Source organism: Spea bombifrons, chromosome 3, assembly GCF_027358695.1.
Source record: "Spea bombifrons isolate aSpeBom1 chromosome 3, aSpeBom1.2.pri, whole genome shotgun sequence".
Lineage (NCBI taxonomy): Eukaryota > Metazoa > Chordata > Amphibia > Anura > Pelobatidae > Spea > Spea bombifrons.
Genome location: NC_071089.1, coordinates 2,906,779 through 2,924,739, shown reverse-complemented (window position 1 = coordinate 2,924,739; position 17,961 = coordinate 2,906,779). Strand labels below are relative to the sequence as shown.

Here is a 17,961-nt window from a genome sequence, read left to right as displayed (position 1 = left end):
ATGCTTTCAAGCATATTCCCAATTGTTCTTTATGATAATAAACAAACCAAAAAAAAAAAAACAACTGTCCTTAAATGTTTAACATTGAGATCTCTGTTCCTCACATGTGCAGTTGTATTATTCATTTCCTCAAATATCAATAGTGAAACATCTGGAAAAAGTACTCACCACACGCTTAAGGGGCCGGTTTTCAGCATGGAAAGGACTAATGCGCCCTCTGTACGTTCAGTGATCATAGCTTTTTTGCTATTTGTTTAAAAGCTTTCCGACACGAATTGGGAAGCTCTATGCGTGTGGAAAGATCAGGTTGCAGACTTCAGTTTTGGCAAAGTGTCTAGTCTGCCGTGTTTGGATTGACTTTTGCCGCTCCGATGCCGTGCTGCGCTCCTTCTTTGTGGCGGTGCTGGGGAGTCCGGTCGTCCGTGCGCTGCCGTTAGTGAGCCTTTTGCTCGTTCGTCGCAAGGCCGTATGGTGAACTGTCCGAGATTTTGTGCGTTTTCTTCCCGCCGCAGTTTTAATACAAAAACAATTTTGTTAGGTACTTTTTATAATCTTAGGTGCAAAATGTTGGCACTGGCGATGCTGCTTAAGACAAAAAGAAATTGAAGGAAATCAGGCTTTTTTGGTGTTTGTGAAAAGGATGGGCTAAACACGCCACAATGGGGAAGGATTCTAAGCCTTACCTAACCCTAAACTGTCAACCGTAAACCATTAACAGTACTCCGACGCTAACTGTAACTGGGCCTCTTCAAAGCCATGAGCTTAACCCGCCCCTAACCCAAGCTCTATCACCAAACCTTTCCATGCTTAAACGTTTCTAACCGCTAACTTTGGAAAGGTGGTTTAATTAGAAAGATTGGATTTGTGGAAAAGATATATTTGCTTTCAAAGGAAACAGCATCAGGCAACTTGGTATTTGTGAAGCCGATGGGTTCAGCACGCCACGATTGGAAAAAAGAGTAGTAATCAGATTCCATCCCGAAGCCTTACCCCTAACCTTGTAACACAGCCCAAAGAATGTGTGCCAGGAACTTATGGTGGCTGCAGCAGAAGGGGAAGTTGCGGACCCCCGTAGGTAAGCGGTGGGGGAGTTACAATCTTCAGCTTTTCTTTTCTTAACGCAAACAACATTGTTTCAAAGAAGCAACCTCGCGCCCCAGTCACTAAGACTGCTGGAAGGTTTGTTTGAGCTGCCACCTCATTTGAATACCCATGATGCACCGAGAAACGCCCCGCCTTATTGTTAGTTTAATAAGACTTTAAAACAGCCCAATATTAAATAGTTCCAATCCCTTTGCAATTGTGTTTTGCATGTGTTAAAGGTTCCAATGATCAGGCAAGAGCTGGGTGGGATTAATTAAACACACCTTAACCTCGAGGAGCACTGCCTGTGGCCGGGCCGTTGCCCTGCGGCATGCTTGGGTATACTCTGGTTTCTCTTCAGACCGAATAAATCTTTCGCCTTTTACTAAAGATTTCCGTGGGGAGGAACGACCATGAGTCTTAATCAATTTTTTGATGCCTGGCGTTTGCTGGGCTTCTTTGCTGTTGTTAACGATAGATCAAAAAGATTGCTTTCTTTAGTCGCAAGCTTCGTTCTGGCTAAGGGCTGCGTCGCATCCAGAAGCGCAAAATATCCTGCCTGTGTCATGCTATGTACTGTTTGGGGTTGTAGAAATGCTTTAACGAGGCAGAGGTAGACCACGCCCTCCAGACTGTATGCAAATAAGCCTGTACATATGCTTTCAAGCATATTCCCAATTGTTCTTTATGATAATAAACAAACCAAAAAAAAAAAACAACTGTCCTTAAATGTTTAACATTGAGATCTCTGTTCCTCACATGTGCAGTTGTATTATTCATTTCCTCAAATATCAATAGTGAAACATCTGGAAAAAGTACTCACCACACGCTTAAGGGGCCGGTTTTCAGCATGGAAAGGACTAATGCGCCCTCTGTACGTTCAGTGATCATAGCTTTTTTGCTATTTGTTTAAAAGCCTTCCGACACGTGTTGGGAAGCTCTATGCGTGTGGAAAGATCAGGTTGCAGACTTCGTTTTTGGCAAAATGTCTAGTCTGCCGTGTTTGGATTGACTTTTGCTGCTCCGATGCCGTGCTGCGCTCCTTCTTTGTGGCGGTGCTGGGGAGTCCGGTCGTCCGTGCGCTGCCGTTAGTGAGCCTTTTGCTCGTTCGTCGCAAGGCCGTATGGTGAACTGTCCGAGATTTTGTGCGTTTTCTTCCCGCCGCAGTTTTAATACAAAAACAATTTTGTTAGGTACTTTTTATAATCTTAGGTGCAAAATGTTGGCACTGGCGATGCTGCTTAAGACAAAAAGAAATTGAAGGAAATCAGGCTTTTTTGGTGTTTGTGAAAAGGATGGGCTAAACACGCCACAATGGGGAAGGATTCTAAGCCTTACCTAACCCTAAACTGTCAACCGTAAACCATTAACAGTACTCCGACGCTAACTGTAACTGGGCCTCTTCAAAGCCATGAGCTTAACCCGCCCCTAACCCAAGCTCTATCACCAAACCTTTCCATGCTTAAACGTTTCTAACCGCTAACTTTGGAAAGGTGGTTTAATTAGAAAGATTGGATTTGTGGAAAAGATATATTTGCTTTCAAAGGAAACAGCATCAGGCAACTTGGTATTTGTGAAGCCGATGGGTTCAGCACGCCACGATTGGAAAAAAGAGTAGTAATCAGATTCCATCCCGAAGCCTTACCCCTAACCTTGTAACACAGCCCAAAGAATGTGTGCCAGGAACTTATGGTGGCTGCAGCAGAAGGGGAAGTTGCGGACCCCCGTAGGTAAGCGGTGGGGGAGTTACAATCTTCAGCTTTTCTTTTCTTAACGCAAACAACATTGTTTCAAAGAAGCAACCTCGCGCCCCAGTCACTAAGACTGCTGGAAGGTTTGTTTGAGCTGCCGCCTCATTTGAATACCCATGATGCACCGAGAAACGCCCCGCCTTATTGTTAGTTTAATAAGACTTTAAAACAGCCCAATATTAAATAGTTCCAATCCCTTTGCAATTGTGTTTTGCATGTGTTAAAGGTTCCAATGATCAGGCAAGAGCTGGGTGGGATTAATTAAACACACCTTAACCTCGAGGAGCACTGCCTGTGGCCGGGCCGTTGCCCTGCGGCATGCTTGGGTATACTCTGGTTTCTCTTCAGACCGAATAAATCTTTCGCCTTTTACTAAAGATTTCCGTGGGGAGGAACGACCATGAGTCTTAATCAATTTTTTGATGCCTGGCGTTTGCTGGGCTTCTTTGCTGTTGTTAACGATAGATCAAAAAGATTGCTTGCTTTAGTCGCAAGCTTCGTCCTGGCTAAGGGCTGCGTCGCATCCAGAAGCGCAAAATATCCTGCCTGTGTCATGCTATGTACTGTTTGGGGTTGTAGAAATGCTTTAACGAGGCAGAGGTAGACCATGCCCTCCAGACTGTATGCAAATAAGCCTGTACATATGCTTTCAAGCATATTCCCAATTGTTCTTTATGATAATAAACAAACCAAAAAAAAAAACCAACTGTCCTTAAATGTTTAACATTGAGATCTCTGTTCCTCACATGTGCAGTCGTATTATTCATTTCCTCAAATATCAATAGTGAAACATCTGGAAAAAGTACTCACCACACGCTTAAGGGGCCGGTTTTCAGCATGGAAAGGACTAATGCGCCCTCTGTGCGTTCAGTGATCATAGCTTTTTTGCTATTTGTTTAAAAGCTTTCCGACACGAGTTGGGAAGCTCTATGCGTGTGGAAAGATCAGGTTGCAGACTTCATTTTTGGCAAAGTGTCTAGTCTGCCGTGTTTGGATTGACTTTTGCCGCTCCGATGCTGTGCTGCGCTCCTTCTTTGTGGCGGTGCTGGGGAGTCCGGTCGTCCGTGCGCTGCCGTTAGTGAGCCTTTTGCTCGTTCGTCGCAAGGCCGTATGGTGAACTGTCCGAGATTTTGTGCGTTTTCTTCCCGCCGCAGTTTTAATACAAAAACAATTTTGTTAGGTACTTTTTATAATCTTAGGTGCAAAATGTTGGCACTGGCGATGCTGCTTAAGACAAAAAGAAATTGAAGGAAATCAGGCTTTTTTGGTGTTTGTGAAAAGGATGGGCTAAACACGCCACAATGGGGAAGGATTCTAAGCCTTACCTAACCCTAAACTGTCAACCGTAAACCATTAACAGTACTCCGACGCTAACTGTAACTGGGCCTCTTCAAAGCCATGAGCTTAACCCGCCCCTAACCCAAGCTCTATCACCAAACCTTTCCATGCTTAAACGTTTCTAACCGCTAACTTTGGAAAGGTGGTTTAATTAGAAAGATTGGATTTGTGGAAAAGATATATTTGCTTTCAAAGGAAACAGCATCAGGCAACTTGGTATTTGTGAAGCCGATGGGTTCAGCACGCCACGATTGGAAAAAAGAGTAGTAATCAGATTCCATCCCGAAGCCTTACCCCTAACCTTGTAACACAGCCCAAAGAATGTGTGCCAGGAACTTCTGGTGGCTGCAGCAGAAGGGGAAGTTGCGGACCCCCGTAGGTAAGCGGTGGGGGAGTTACAATCTTCAGCTTTTCTTTTCTTAACGCAAACAACATTGTTTCAAAGAAGCAACCTCGCGCCCCAGTCACTAAGACTGCTGGAAGGTTTGTTTGAGCTGCCGCCTCATTTGAATACCCATGATGCACCGAGAAACGCCCCGCCTTATTGTTAGTTTAATAAGACTTTAAAACAGCCCAATATTAAATAGTTCCAATCCCTTTGCAATTGTGTTTTGCATGTGTTAAAGGTTCCAATGATCAGGCAAGAGCTGGGTGGGATTAATTAAACACACCTTAACCTCGAGGAGCACTGCCTGTGGCCGGGCCGTTGCCCTGCGGCATGCTTGGGTATACTCTGGTTTCTCTTCAGACCGAATAAATCTTTCGCCTTTTACTAAAGATTTCCGTGGGGAGGAACGACCATGAGTCTTAATCAATTTTTTGATGCCTGGCGTTTGCTGGGCTTCTTTGCTGTTGTTAACGATAGATCAAAAAGATTGCTTGCTTTAGTCGCAAGCTTCGTCCTGGCTAAGGGCTGCGTCGCATCCAGAAGCGCAAAATATCCTGCCTGTGTCATGCTATGTACTGTTTGGGGTTGTAGAAATGCTTTAACGAGGCAGAGGTAGACCACGCCCTCCAGACTGTATGCAAATAAGCCTGTACATATGCTTTCAAGCATATTCCCAATTGTTCTTTATGATAATAAACAAACCAAAAAAAAAAAACAACTGTCCTTAAATGTTTAACATTGAGATCTCTGTTCCTCACATGTGCAGTTGTATTATTCATTTCCTCAAATATCAATAGTGAAACATCTGGAAAAAGTACTCACCACACGCTTAAGGGGCCGGTTTTCAGCATGGAAAGGACTAATGCGCCCGCTGTACGTTCAGTGATCATAGCTTTTTTGCTATTTGTTTAAAAGCTTTCCGACACGAGTTGGGAAGCTCTATGCGTGTGGAAAGATCAGGTTGCAGACTTCGTTTTTGGCAAAATGTCTAGTCTGCCGTGTTTGGATTGACTTTTGCCGCTCCGATGCCGTGCTGCGCTCCTTCTTTGTGGCGGTGCTGGGGAGTCCGGTCGTCCGTGCGCTGCCGTTAGTGAGCCTTTTGCTCGTTCGTCGCAAGGCCGTATGATGAACTGTCCGAGATTTTGTGCGTTTTCTTCCCGCCGCAGTTTTAATACAAAAACAATTTTGTTAGGTACTTTTTATAATCTTAGGTGCAAAATGTTGGCACTGGCGATGCTGCTTAAGACAAAAAGAAATTGAAGGAAATCAGGCTTTTTTGGTGTTTGTGAAAAGGATGGGCTAAACACGCCACAATGGGGAAGGATTCTAAGCCTTACCTAACCCTAAACTGTCAACCGTAAACCATTAACAGTACTCCGACGCTAACTGTAACTGGGCCTCTTCAAAGCCATGAGCTTAACCCGCCCCTAACCCAAGCTCTATCACCAAACCTTTCCATGCTTAAACGTTTCTAACCGCTAACTTTGGAAAGGTGGTTTAATTAGAAAGATTGGATTTGTGGAAAAGATATATTTGCTTTCAAAGGAAACAGCATCAGGCAACTTGGTATTTGTGAAGCCGATGGGTTCAGCACGCCACGATTGGAAAAAAGAGTAGTAATCAGATTCCATCCCGAAGCCTTACCCCTAACCTTGTAACACAGCCCAAAGAATGTGTGCCAGGAACTTCTGGTGGCTGCAGCAGAAGGGGAAGTTGCGGACCCCCGTAGGTAAGCGGTGGGGGAGTTACAATCTTCAGCTTTTCTTTTCTTAACGCAAACAACATTGTTTCAAAGAAGCAACCTCGCGCCCCAGTCACTAAGACTGCTGGAAGGTTTGTTTGAGCTGCCGCCTCATTTGAATACCCATGATGCACCGAGAAACGCCCCGCCTTATTGTTAGTTTAATAAGACTTTAAAACAGCCCAATATTAAATAGTTCCAATCCCTTTGCAATTGTGTTTTGCATGTGTTAAAGGTTCCAATGATCAGGCAAGAGCTGGGTGGGATTAATTAAACACACCTTAACCTCGAGGAGCACTGCCTGTGGCCGGGCCGTTGCCCTGCGGCATGCTTGGGTATACTCTGGTTTCTCTTCAAACCGAATAAATCTTTCGCCTTTTACTAAAGATTTCCGTGGGGAGGAATGACCATGAGTCTTAATCAATTTTTTGATGCCTGGCGTTTGCTGGGCTTCTTTGCTGTTGTTAACGATAGATCAAAAAGATTGCTTGCTTTAGTCGCAAGCTTCGTCCTGGCTAAGGGCTGCATCGCATCCAGAAGCGCAAAATATCCTGCCTGTGTCATGCTATGTACTGTTTGGGGTTGTAGAAATGCTTTAACGAGGCAGAGGTAGACCACGCCCTCCAGACTGTATGCAAATAAGCCTGTACATATGCTTTCAAGCATATTCCCAATTGTTCTTTATGATAATAAACAAACCAAAAAAAAAAAACAACTGTCCTTAAATGTTTAACATTGAGATCTCTGTTCCTCACATGTGTAGTCGTATTATTCATTTCCTCAAATATCAATAGTGAAACATCTGGAAAAAGTACTCACCACACGCTTAAGGGGCCGGTTTTCAGCATGGAAAGGACTAATGCGCCCTCTGTACGTTCAGTGATCATAGCTTTTTTGCTATTTGTTTAAAAGCCTTCCGACACGTGTTGGGAAGCTCTATGCGTGTGGAAAGATCAGGTTGCAGACTTCGTTTTTGGCAAAATGTCTAGTCTGCCGTGTTTGGATTGACTTTTGCCGCTCCGATGCCGTGCTGCGCTCCTTCTTTGTGGCGGTGCTGGGGAGTCCGGTCGTCCGTGCGCTGCCGTTAGTGAGCCTTTTGCTCGTTCGTCGCAAGGCCGTATGGTGAACTGTCCGAGATTTTGTGCGTTTTCTTCCCGCCGCAGTTTTAATACAAAAACAATTTTGTTAGGTACTTTTTATAATCTTAGGTGCAAAATGTTGGCACTGGCGATGCTGCTTAAGACAAAAAGAAATTGAAGGAAATCAGGCTTTTTTGGTGTTTGTGAAAAGGATGGGCTAAACACGCCACAATGGGGAAGGATTCTAAGCCTTACCTAACCCTAAACTGTCAACCGTAAACCATTAACAGTACTCCGACGCTAACTGTAACTGGGCCTCTTCAAAGCCATGAGCTTAACCCGCCCCTAACCCAAGCTCTATCACCAAACCTTTCCATGCTTAAACGTTTCTAACCGCTAACTTTGGAAAGGTGGTTTAATTAGAAAGATTGGATTTGTGGAAAAGATATATTTGCTTTCAAAGGAAACAGCATCAGGCAACTTGGTATTTGTGAAGCCGATGGGTTCAGCACGCCACGATTGGAAAAAAGAGTAGTAATCAGATTCCATCCCGAAGCCTTACCCCTAACCTTGTAACACAGCCCAAAGAATGTGTGCCAGGAACTTCTGGTGGCTGCAGCAGAAGGGGAAGTTGCGGACCCCCGTAGGTAAGCGGTGGGGGAGTTACAATCTTCAGCTTTTCTTTTCTTAACGCAAACAACATTGTTTCAAAGAAGCAACCTCGCGCCCCAGTCACTAAGACTGCTGGAAGGTTTGTTTGAGCTGCCGCCTCATTTGAATACCCATGATGCACCGAGAAACGCCCCGCCTTATTGTTAGTTTAATAAGACTTTAAAACAGCCCAATATTAAATAGTTCCAATCCCTTTGCAATTGTGTTTTGCATGTGTTAAAGGTTCCAATGATCAGGCAAGAGCTGGGTGGGATTAATTAAACACACCTTAACCTCGAGGAGCACTGCCTGTGGCCGGGCCGTTGCCCTGCGGCATGCTTGGGTATACTCTGGTTTCTCTTCAGACCGAATAAATCTTTCGCCTTTTACTAAAGATTTCCGTGGGGAGGAACGACCATGAGTCTTAATCAATTTTTTGATGCCTGGCGTTTGCTGGGCTTCTTTGCTGTTGTTAACGATAGATCAAAAAGATTGCTTGCTTTAGTCGCAAGCTTCGTCCTGGCTAAGGGCTGCGTCGCATCCAGAAGCGCAAAATATCCTGCCTGTGTCATGCTATGTACTGTTTGGGGTTGTAGAAATGCTTTAACGAGGCAGAGGTAGACCACGCCCTCCAGACTGTATGCAAATAAGCCTGTACATATGCTTTCAAGCATATTCCCAATTGTTCTTTATGATAATAAACAAACCAAAAAAAAAAAACAACTGTCCTTAAATGTTTAACATTGAGATCTCTGTTCCTCACATGTGCAGTTGTATTATTCATTTCCTCAAATATCAATAGTGAAACATCTGGAAAAAGTACTCACCACACGCTTAAGGGGCCGGTTTTCAGCATGGAAAGGACTAATGCGCCCGCTGTACGTTCAGTGATCATAGCTTTTTTGCTATTTGTTTAAAAGCTTTCCGACACGAGTTGGGAAGCTCTATGCGTGTGGAAAGATCAGGTTGCAGACTTCGTTTTTGGCAAAATGTCTAGTCTGCCGTGTTTGGATTGACTTTTGCCGCTCCGATGCCGTGCTGCGCTCCTTCTTTGTGGCGGTGCTGGGGAGTCCGGTCGTCCGTGCGCTGCCGTTAGTGAGCCTTTTGCTCGTTCGTCGCAAGGCCGTATGATGAACTGTCCGAGATTTTGTGCGTTTTCTTCCCGCCGCAGTTTTAATACAAAAACAATTTTGTTAGGTACTTTTTATAATCTTAGGTGCAAAATGTTGGCACTGGCGATGCTGCTTAAGACAAAAAGAAATTGAAGGAAATCAGGCTTTTTTGGTGTTTGTGAAAAGGATGGGCTAAACACGCCACAATGGGGAAGGATTCTAAGCCTTACCTAACCCTAAACTGTCAACCGTAAACCATTAACAGTACTCCGACGCTAACTGTAACTGGGCCTCTTCAAAGCCATGAGCTTAACCCGCCCCTAACCCAAGCTCTATCACCAAACCTTTCCATGCTTAAACGTTTCTAACCGCTAACTTTGGAAAGGTGGTTTAATTAGAAAGATTGGATTTGTGGAAAAGATATATTTGCTTTCAAAGGAAACAGCATCAGGCAACTTGGTATTTGTGAAGCCGATGGGTTCAGCACGCCACGATTGGAAAAAAGAGTAGTAATCAGATTCCATCCCGAAGCCTTACCCCTAACCTTGTAACACAGCCCAAAGAATGTGTGCCAGGAACTTCTGGTGGCTGCAGCAGAAGGGGAAGTTGCGGACCCCCGTAGGTAAGCGGTGGGGGAGTTACAATCTTCAGCTTTTCTTTTCTTAACGCAAACAACATTGTTTCAAAGAAGCAACCTCGCGCCCCAGTCACTAAGACTGCTGGAAGGTTTGTTTGAGCTGCCGCCTCATTTGAATACCCATGATGCACCGAGAAACGCCCCGCCTTATTGTTAGTTTAATAAGACTTTAAAACAGCCCAATATTAAATAGTTCCAATCCCTTTGCAATTGTGTTTTGCATGTGTTAAAGGTTCCAATGATCAGGCAAGAGCTGGGTGGGATTAATTAAACACACCTTAACCTCGAGGAGCACTGCCTGTGGCCGGGCCGTTGCCCTGCGGCATGCTTGGGTATACTCTGGTTTCTCTTCAAACCGAATAAATCTTTCGCCTTTTACTAAAGATTTCCGTGGGGAGGAATGACCATGAGTCTTAATCAATTTTTTGATGCCTGGCGTTTGCTGGGCTTCTTTGCTGTTGTTAACGATAGATCAAAAAGATTGCTTGCTTTAGTTGCAAGCTTCGTCCTGGCTAAGGGCTGCGTCGCATCCAGAAGCGCAAAATATCCTGCCTGTGTCATGCTATGTACTGTTTGGGGTTGTAGAAATGCTTTAACGAGGCAGAGGTAGACCACGCCCTCCAGACTGTATGCAAATAAGCCTGTACATATGCTTTCAAGCATATTCCCAATTGTTCTTTATGATAATAAACAAACCAAAAAAAAAAAACAACTGTCCTTAAATGTTTAACATTGAGATCTCTGTTCCTCACATGTGCAGTCGTATTATTCATTTCCTCAAATATCAATAGTGAAACATCTGGAAAAAGTACTCACCACACGCTTAAGGGGCCGGTTTTCAGCATGGAAAGGACTAATGCGCCCTCTGTACGTTCAGTGATCATAGCTTTTTTGCTATTTGTTTAAAAGCCTTCCGACACGTGTTGGGAAGCTCTATGCGTGTGGAAAGATCAGGTTGCAGACTTCGTTTTTGGCAAAATGTCTAGTCTGCCGTGTTTGGATTGACTTTTGCCGCTCCGATGCCGTGCTGCGCTCCTTCTTTGTGGCGGTGCTGGGGAGTCCGGTCGTCCGTGCGCTGCCGTTAGTGAGCCTTTTGCTCGTTCGTCGCAAGGCCGTATGGTGAACTGTCCGAGATTTTGTGCGTTTTCTTCCCGCCGCAGTTTTAATACAAAAACAATTTTGTTAGGTACTTTTTATAATCTTAGGTGCAAAATGTTGGCACTGGCGATGCTGCTTAAGACAAAAAGAAATTGAAGGAAATCAGGCTTTTTTGGTGTTTGTGAAAAGGATGGGCTAAACACGCCACAATGGGGAAGGATTCTAAGCCTTACCTAACCCTAAACTGTCAACCGTAAACCATTAACAGTACTCCGACGCTAACTGTAACTGGGCCTCTTCAAAGCCATGAGCTTAACCCGCCCCTAACCCAAGCTCTATCACCAAACCTTTCCATGCTTAAACGTTTCTAACCGCTAACTTTGGAAAGGTGGTTTAATTAGAAAGATTGGATTTGTGGAAAAGATATATTTGCTTTCAAAGGAAACAGCATCAGGCAACTTGGTATTTGTGAAGCCGATGGGTTCAGCACGCCACGATTGGAAAAAAGAGTAGTAATCAGATTCCATCCCGAAGCCTTACCCCTAACCTTGTAACACAGCCCAAAGAATGTGTGCCAGGAACTTATGGTGGCTGCAGCAGAAGGGGAAGTTGCGGACCCCCGTAGGTAAGCGGTGGGGGAGTTACAATCTTCAGCTTTTCTTTTCTTAACGCAAACAACATTGTTTCAAAGAAGCAACCTCGCGCCCCAGTCACTAAGACTGCTGGAAGGTTTGTTTGAGCTGCCGCCTCATTTGAATACCCATGATGCACCGAGAAACGCCCCGCCTTATTGTTAGTTTAATAAGACTTTAAAACAGCCCAATATTAAATAGTTCCAATCCCTTTGCAATTGTGTTTTGCATGTGTTAAAGGTTCCAATGATCAGGCAAGAGCTGGGTGGGATTAATTAAACACACCTTAACCTCGAGGAGCACTGCCTGTGGCCGGGCCGTTGCCCTGCGGCATGCTTGGGTATACTCTGGTTTCTCTTCAGACCGAATAAATCTTTCGCCTTTTACTAAAGATTTCCGTGGGGAGGAACGACCGTGAGTCTTAATCAATTTTTTGATGCCTGGCGTTTGCTGGGCTTCTTTGCTGTTGTTAACGATAGATCAAAAAGATTGCTTGCTTTAGTCGCAAGCTTCGTCCTGGCTAAGGGCTGCGTCGCATCCAGAAGCGCAAAATATCCTGCCTGTGTCATGCTATGTACTGTTTGGGGTTGTAGAAATGCTTTAACGAGGCAGAGGTAGACCATGCCCTCCAGACTGTATGCAAATAAGCCTGTACATATGCTTTCAAGCATATTCCCAATTGTTCTTTATGATAATAAACAAACCAAAAAAAAAAACCAACTGTCCTTAAATGTTTAACATTGAGATCTCTGTTCCTCACATGTGCAGTCGTATTATTCATTTCCTCAAATATCAATAGTGAAACATCTGGAAAAAGTACTCACCACACGCTTAAGGGGCCGGTTTTCAGCATGGAAAGGACTAATGCGCCCTCTGTGCGTTCAGTGATCATAGCTTTTTTGCTATTTGTTTAAAAGCTTTCCGACACGAGTTGGGAAGCTCTATGCGTGTGGAAAGATCAGGTTGCAGACTTCATTTTTGGCAAAGTGTCTAGTCTGCCGTGTTTGGATTGACTTTTGCCGCTCCGATGCCGTGCTGCGCTCCTTCTTTGTGGCGGTGCTGGGGAGTCCGGTCGTCCGTGCGCTGCCGTTAGTGAGCCTTTTGCTCGTTCGTCGCAAGGCCGTATGGTGAACTGTCCGAGATTTTGTGCGTTTTCTTCCCGCCGCAGTTTTAATACAAAAACAATTTTGTTAGGTACTTTTTATAATCTTAGGTGCAAAATGTTGGCACTGGCGATGCTGCTTAAGACAAAAAGAAATTGAAGGAAATCAGGCTTTTTTGGTGTTTGTGAAAAGGATGGGCTAAACACGCCACAATGGGGAAGGATTCTAAGCCTTACCTAACCCTAAACTGTCAACCGTAAACCATTAACAGTACTCCGACGCTAACTGTAACTGGGCCTCTTCAAAGCCATGAGCTTAACCCGCCCCTAACCCAAGCTCTATCACCAAACCTTTCCATGCTTAAACGTTTCTAACCGCTAACTTTGGAAAGGTGGTTTAATTAGAAAGATTGGATTTGTGGAAAAGATATATTTGCTTTCAAAGGAAACAGCATCAGGCAACTTGGTATTTGTGAAGCCGATGGGTTCAGCACGCCACGATTGGAAAAAAGAGTAGTAATCAGATTCCATCCCGAAGCCTTACCCCTAACCTTGTAACACAGCCCAAAGAATGTGTGCCAGGAACTTCTGGTGGCTGCAGCAGAAGGGGAAGTTGCGGACCCCCGTAGGTAAGCGGTGGGGGAGTTACAATCTTCAGCTTTTCTTTTCTTAACGCAAACAACATTGTTTCAAAGAAGCAACCTCGCGCCCCAGTCACTAAGACTGCTGGAAGGTTTGTTTGAGCTGCCGCCTCATTTGAATACCCATGATGCACCGAGAAACGCCCCGCCTTATTGTTAGTTTAATAAGACTTTAAAACAGCCCAATATTAAATAGTTCCAATCCCTTTGCAATTGTGTTTTGCATGTGTTAAAGGTTCCAATGATCAGGCAAGAGCTGGGTGGGATTAATTAAACACACCTTAACCTCGAGGAGCACTGCCTGTGGCCGGGCCGTTGCCCTGCGGCATGCTTGGGTATACTCTGGTTTCTTTTCAAACCGAATAAACTTTGCGGCTTGTTTGGGTTGTGGAGGAACTAAACTGAGACCTGTAGGTCTCTGCTTCAGGCGGATTTCGGCCCTCGGCCTTCTTTCGTTGTCATCCTAGGGTGTCTTAAGCAAGATGCTGCTATAGGGGGTCCCGATAGAGTCTGTTGTAGAGACTGGGTTTTAGTACCAAGGCAAGGTAGAATGCCAGCGACCATCAAGTTTCCTTCCGTGAAGGAAGGAAGACTTCGCAATTCGTTTCGTATCGAGGTTCCTGATGCAGACCGGGAGGAGAAGAACTTGAAGTTCGTCGTGGAGGTCGTGTTGAAGACGGTTCTTGGAGTCCAGTATGCAGACATCTTTTGCTTGCAAGATCCGGTGAAGGGGATTTTTACAGTCACGCTGGACTCTATTGGAAAATGTCATCAGTTTTTCAAGACCTTGAAAGATCACATCAGCGATCCACGATTAGACGGCCTCGTTTTTATTATGTTATACGGAGGTGAGGAAATTCCTATTACGGTCCATATGTTTAATCCGTTTGTTCCGGAAGAAGCTGTGACTATGTGGCTTATGCGGTTTTGCATCTCTGTTACTGGAGCAAAGAGAGTCACTAATGACTTTGGAATCTGGACTGGCAAACGTAGATTTTTTGTCAAATTCAAAGAACACCCAGAGGGAATTGGAGGGATTATGCATCCTCCTTCCAGTTTTTCCATAGGAAGCCATCGGGGTTATTGTTTTTATCCAGGGATGCCCTTTGTATGTAGGAGATGTGGAGGTTACGGCCACACCCAGGCGAAATGTACAGCCGACCCCCGCCCTTTGTGTAGGAATTGTGGTCAGAGGGGTCACTTAACACCAGACTGTGATAAACCTACAATGTGCAACGGGTGTGGCCAGGCTGGTCACATGTACCGTGACTGCCCCACAAAGCCTCGGCAGTCGTGGGCTGCCTTGGTTGCAGGCGGGCCTGGGGCAAGGGTGCCTGCTGAAGCTCCTGTGGTTATCCCACCTACTTTGACTCGTGCTATGCGGCCCTCAGAAGACCCACTGGCTAAAAAAAGTGGGGGTCTGGAACAGCGAGGGGCTAAAAGACGGAAGGTTGCTGCTTTGGGTCCAACGGATCCCTCCCTGGCAGAGGGACCCGCGGATCCTAATGTTTCTTTAAGTCCCGCTTTAGGTCCGTTTCTAGAGACTGCTGTTCCTGAAAGCGTGGAGTCTGAGTCTCGGGAAGTCCGATCCTCCTCTCCAGCAGAGATTGTTTCATCGTCCATGGCGGCTGCTGATCCAGTTCCAGAAAAGACAGACTCTGCTCAGGATGAGAAAGATGTGGTCGGAGAGGTCCTGCCAGTAAGGGAATCTGCCGAGGTATCTGTATCCGACCTTTTCCGTGTGGCCCGGGGGGATGGCACAAAGGGGAGACCCGGAGTGCAGTCTGAACCAGGCCACGACGGTGGATTTCTTGCATCTGCGGAATTAATGTCTGAGCGGAGGATGGAATTTGATCCAGCACCTGGAGGGGCTGTGGAAGATACCTGGTCTGTGGCTGCTGAGCCTGGGAATTTGCCTATTCTTGGGTCCCAGCTGATTATGGACGTCTCAAGTTCAGAGGAGGAATTATCCTTTTTACCATCTATATCGGATACCACGGACTCAGACGGTGGAGGGCTGCATAGGAAGAGTTGTTGATTGCTTTTTCTATGGCAAATATTTCCGTTGCCTCGCTAAATGTGAGGAGTTTAAAAAACCCAGCAAGAAGAGTCGCGTTATTTACGTATTTATTGACTTTGAACATCGATGTGTTTCTTTTACAAGAATGTGGATTATCCCATGGACTATCTTATGGCCATATTAAGAGGGACTGGACCGCGGGTCCCTCTTATTGGTCTGGGTCCAATGAGAACAAGAATGCTGGAGTTGGGATCCTTTTTAAGACTCACGATGTTCTTTTAAATTCTATTACTGAAGTGGCTCCTGGCAGAGCGCTTTTAACGGATGTGGATTTTAAAGGTTTTAACATACGTTTTATAAATGTTTATGCTCCGCCAGACAAAAATGAACGCAGTGCCCTTTTTGATACGGTCTCTCTCTTTGCTACAGGTGCGTCCCCGCTGATTATGGGAGGTGATTTTAATTGCATTCTGTTGGGAGAAGCTAGGCGTGGTGGGGATGCTAATAGGAAGCACGACAAAACCTCTTATCAGCTGAACCATTTTATTACTGATTTCAATTTACGCGACGCTTGGAGGAAAATACACGCTATTGAGCCTGGTTTTACGTGGTCGAGTTCCCAAGTGAGCTCGCGCATTGATTTTATCTTCTCTTCTCCCTGTTTTAATTTGCAAAATGCTGTTTTAGAGGCTAATGTATTTTCTGATCACTGTATGTTGCAAGTTTTTATGAGGGCTCCGGTTGAAGCTAGATCACGCAGGACCTTTTGGAAATTGAACACGCTTTTATTAGAAGACGAGGCCATAAGATTGCAATTTATAAATTGTTATAATCTTTGGCGCGTGCAAAAGGATCCTGCTCAGCCCTTTTTAACATGGTGGGAAGGTATTAAAGGTAAAATTAAGTCCTTTTTTATCAGAGCTGGTAAGAGGAAGCAAAGAGAGAGACAGAAGGTTTTTAAGTGTTTTAATACGCAGTTGCAAACTTTTTATAAGCTACAGGAAGCTGGGGTGGCTGATATTGAGCCATTAATTGTTGCATTAAGGACGGATATCAAGAAGTTTTTAATGGCCAAAGGTAAAAGTATTATTTTTAATTCTCGAGTCCGGCATGTGGAGGAAGGAGAGAAGTGCACTCGGTACTTCTTCCGTCAGCTGGCACGAAAGAAAGAGCTCGTTCCGTCTGTGGACGGCAAAGTAGATATGCACGAGATTTTATCAGTCACCCACGATTTTTATCAGAAGCTTTTTAATGAGAAACATATAGATCGCTCCGTTTTACCTGTTGTCTTGGGGAATTTGTCTTCTGCATTGGAAGAGGTGGACAAGGCTGGTCTGAGTATGGAAGTCACTCTCATGGAGGTAGATCAAGCTGCTAAGAGTCTTTCCAGAGGCAAATCTCCAGGTGCTGATGGTCTCCCTATTGAGTTTTATAATTGTTTTTGGAGTATTTTTCAGGGCGATCTTTTCAATGTTTTTACTGAAGCTTTGCATGTTTCTGAGCTCCCTCCTTCGTGGAGGGGAGGTGTGATTTCTTTGCTTTTAAAGAAGGGTGAGAAGGACAATTTGGAGAATTGGAGGCCAATCACCCTCCTTAATGTAGATTATAAGATTTTAGCAAAGATTTTAGCAAATAGAATGAAAAGCGTTATTGATAAAATAGTGCATCCTGATCAGGTCTGCGGTGTTCCCGGGAGGGCAATCTGGGAGCACCTGGGAGTTATTAGAGATCTGATCTGGTACCAGCAGGAGAGGAAGCAGAGCTTGGCAATTTTATCACTGGATTTTATGAAAGCTTTTGACAGAGTGTCCCATGACTTCCTTTTTACTGTTTTAAAGGTGATGGGGTTCCCAGATACTTTTATTCGAAACATACAGGTTTTATATCATGGCTCTTTTAGTCAGGTATCAATCAATGGCTTTTTAACTAAAAAGGTGGAACTGTGTTCAGGAGTTAAGCAGGGATGTCCTTTGTCCCCACTCCTTTTTATTTGTGCCATTGAGCCTCTTTTAGCCTCCCTACGAGCAGATAAATTTTTACGGGGTGTCCCTATCCCAGGTGGAGCGGGAGCTCAAGTTAAGGCTCTGGGGTATATGGACGACGTGAGTGTGTATTGCGCAACCCCGGAGTCCGTTAGGAGAGCTATGAAAGTCACAGCAGATTTTTGCTGTGTGTCCGGTTTTAAACTTAATTTACGGAAATGTGACTATTTTATCTTGGGTGATTGGGACTGCAGCCAAATAACTGCGGTCCCGACACAAAGGGACAGTGTTAAGATTTTAGGAATCATTTTTGATAAAAAGAATGACGGACACAAATCATTGGAGCTCGTCATAAATAAACTGAATCAAAAAGTGGCACTGTGGGCATCCCGGCAACTTACAATGGAGGGTAAGATTTTAATTATTAAAGCAATTTTATTACCCATTATGTTATATGTGGCTTTGATTTACCCCCCTACGGAATTTTATGTTAAAAAACTAATACGGATATGTTTTATGTTTTTATGGAATTCCCGCATGGAAAGGTTAAAAAGGGATGTCGTTTGTAAGTTGCCTTGTAATGGCGGAAAAGGGATGCCGGATCTTAAACTGTTCTTATATATCAAGTATTTTGTATTATGTTTTAAGCACTTTAATGATTCCACAACGTTTGCCTGTTTTTTAAGGTACGCAGCAGGATATGTTT

General features: G+C 44.6%; 7 non-coding genes across 7 annotated transcripts; all 7 read left to right on the top strand.

The window, feature by feature from the left end:
- The first annotated feature begins 1,424 nt into the window (after positions 1–1,424).
- On the top strand, positions 1,425–1,539 carry LOC128488060 (U5 spliceosomal RNA). The gene has a single exon (XR_008353500.1). It is a non-coding gene; the product is annotated as a U5 spliceosomal RNA (small nuclear RNA).
- A 1,623-nt stretch (positions 1,540–3,162) lies between these two features.
- On the top strand, positions 3,163–3,277 carry LOC128488059 (U5 spliceosomal RNA). The gene has a single exon (XR_008353499.1). It is a non-coding gene; the product is annotated as a U5 spliceosomal RNA (small nuclear RNA).
- A 1,623-nt stretch (positions 3,278–4,900) lies between these two features.
- On the top strand, positions 4,901–5,015 carry LOC128488058 (U5 spliceosomal RNA). Its single transcript, XR_008353498.1, has one exon. It is a non-coding gene; the product is annotated as a U5 spliceosomal RNA (small nuclear RNA).
- Positions 5,016–6,638: 1,623 nt separating this feature from the next.
- On the top strand, positions 6,639–6,753 carry LOC128488114 (U5 spliceosomal RNA). Its single transcript, XR_008353551.1, has one exon. It is a non-coding gene; the product is annotated as a U5 spliceosomal RNA (small nuclear RNA).
- Positions 6,754–8,376: 1,623 nt separating this feature from the next.
- Positions 8,377–8,491, top strand: LOC128488057 (U5 spliceosomal RNA). Its single transcript, XR_008353497.1, has one exon. It is a non-coding gene; the product is annotated as a U5 spliceosomal RNA (small nuclear RNA).
- Positions 8,492–10,114: 1,623 nt separating this feature from the next.
- On the top strand, positions 10,115–10,229 carry LOC128488113 (U5 spliceosomal RNA). The gene has a single exon (XR_008353550.1). It is a non-coding gene; the product is annotated as a U5 spliceosomal RNA (small nuclear RNA).
- Positions 10,230–11,852: 1,623 nt separating this feature from the next.
- LOC128488104 (U5 spliceosomal RNA) lies at positions 11,853–11,967 on the top strand. The gene has a single exon (XR_008353542.1). It is a non-coding gene; the product is annotated as a U5 spliceosomal RNA (small nuclear RNA).
- Positions 11,968–17,961: the final 5,994 nt, after the last annotated feature.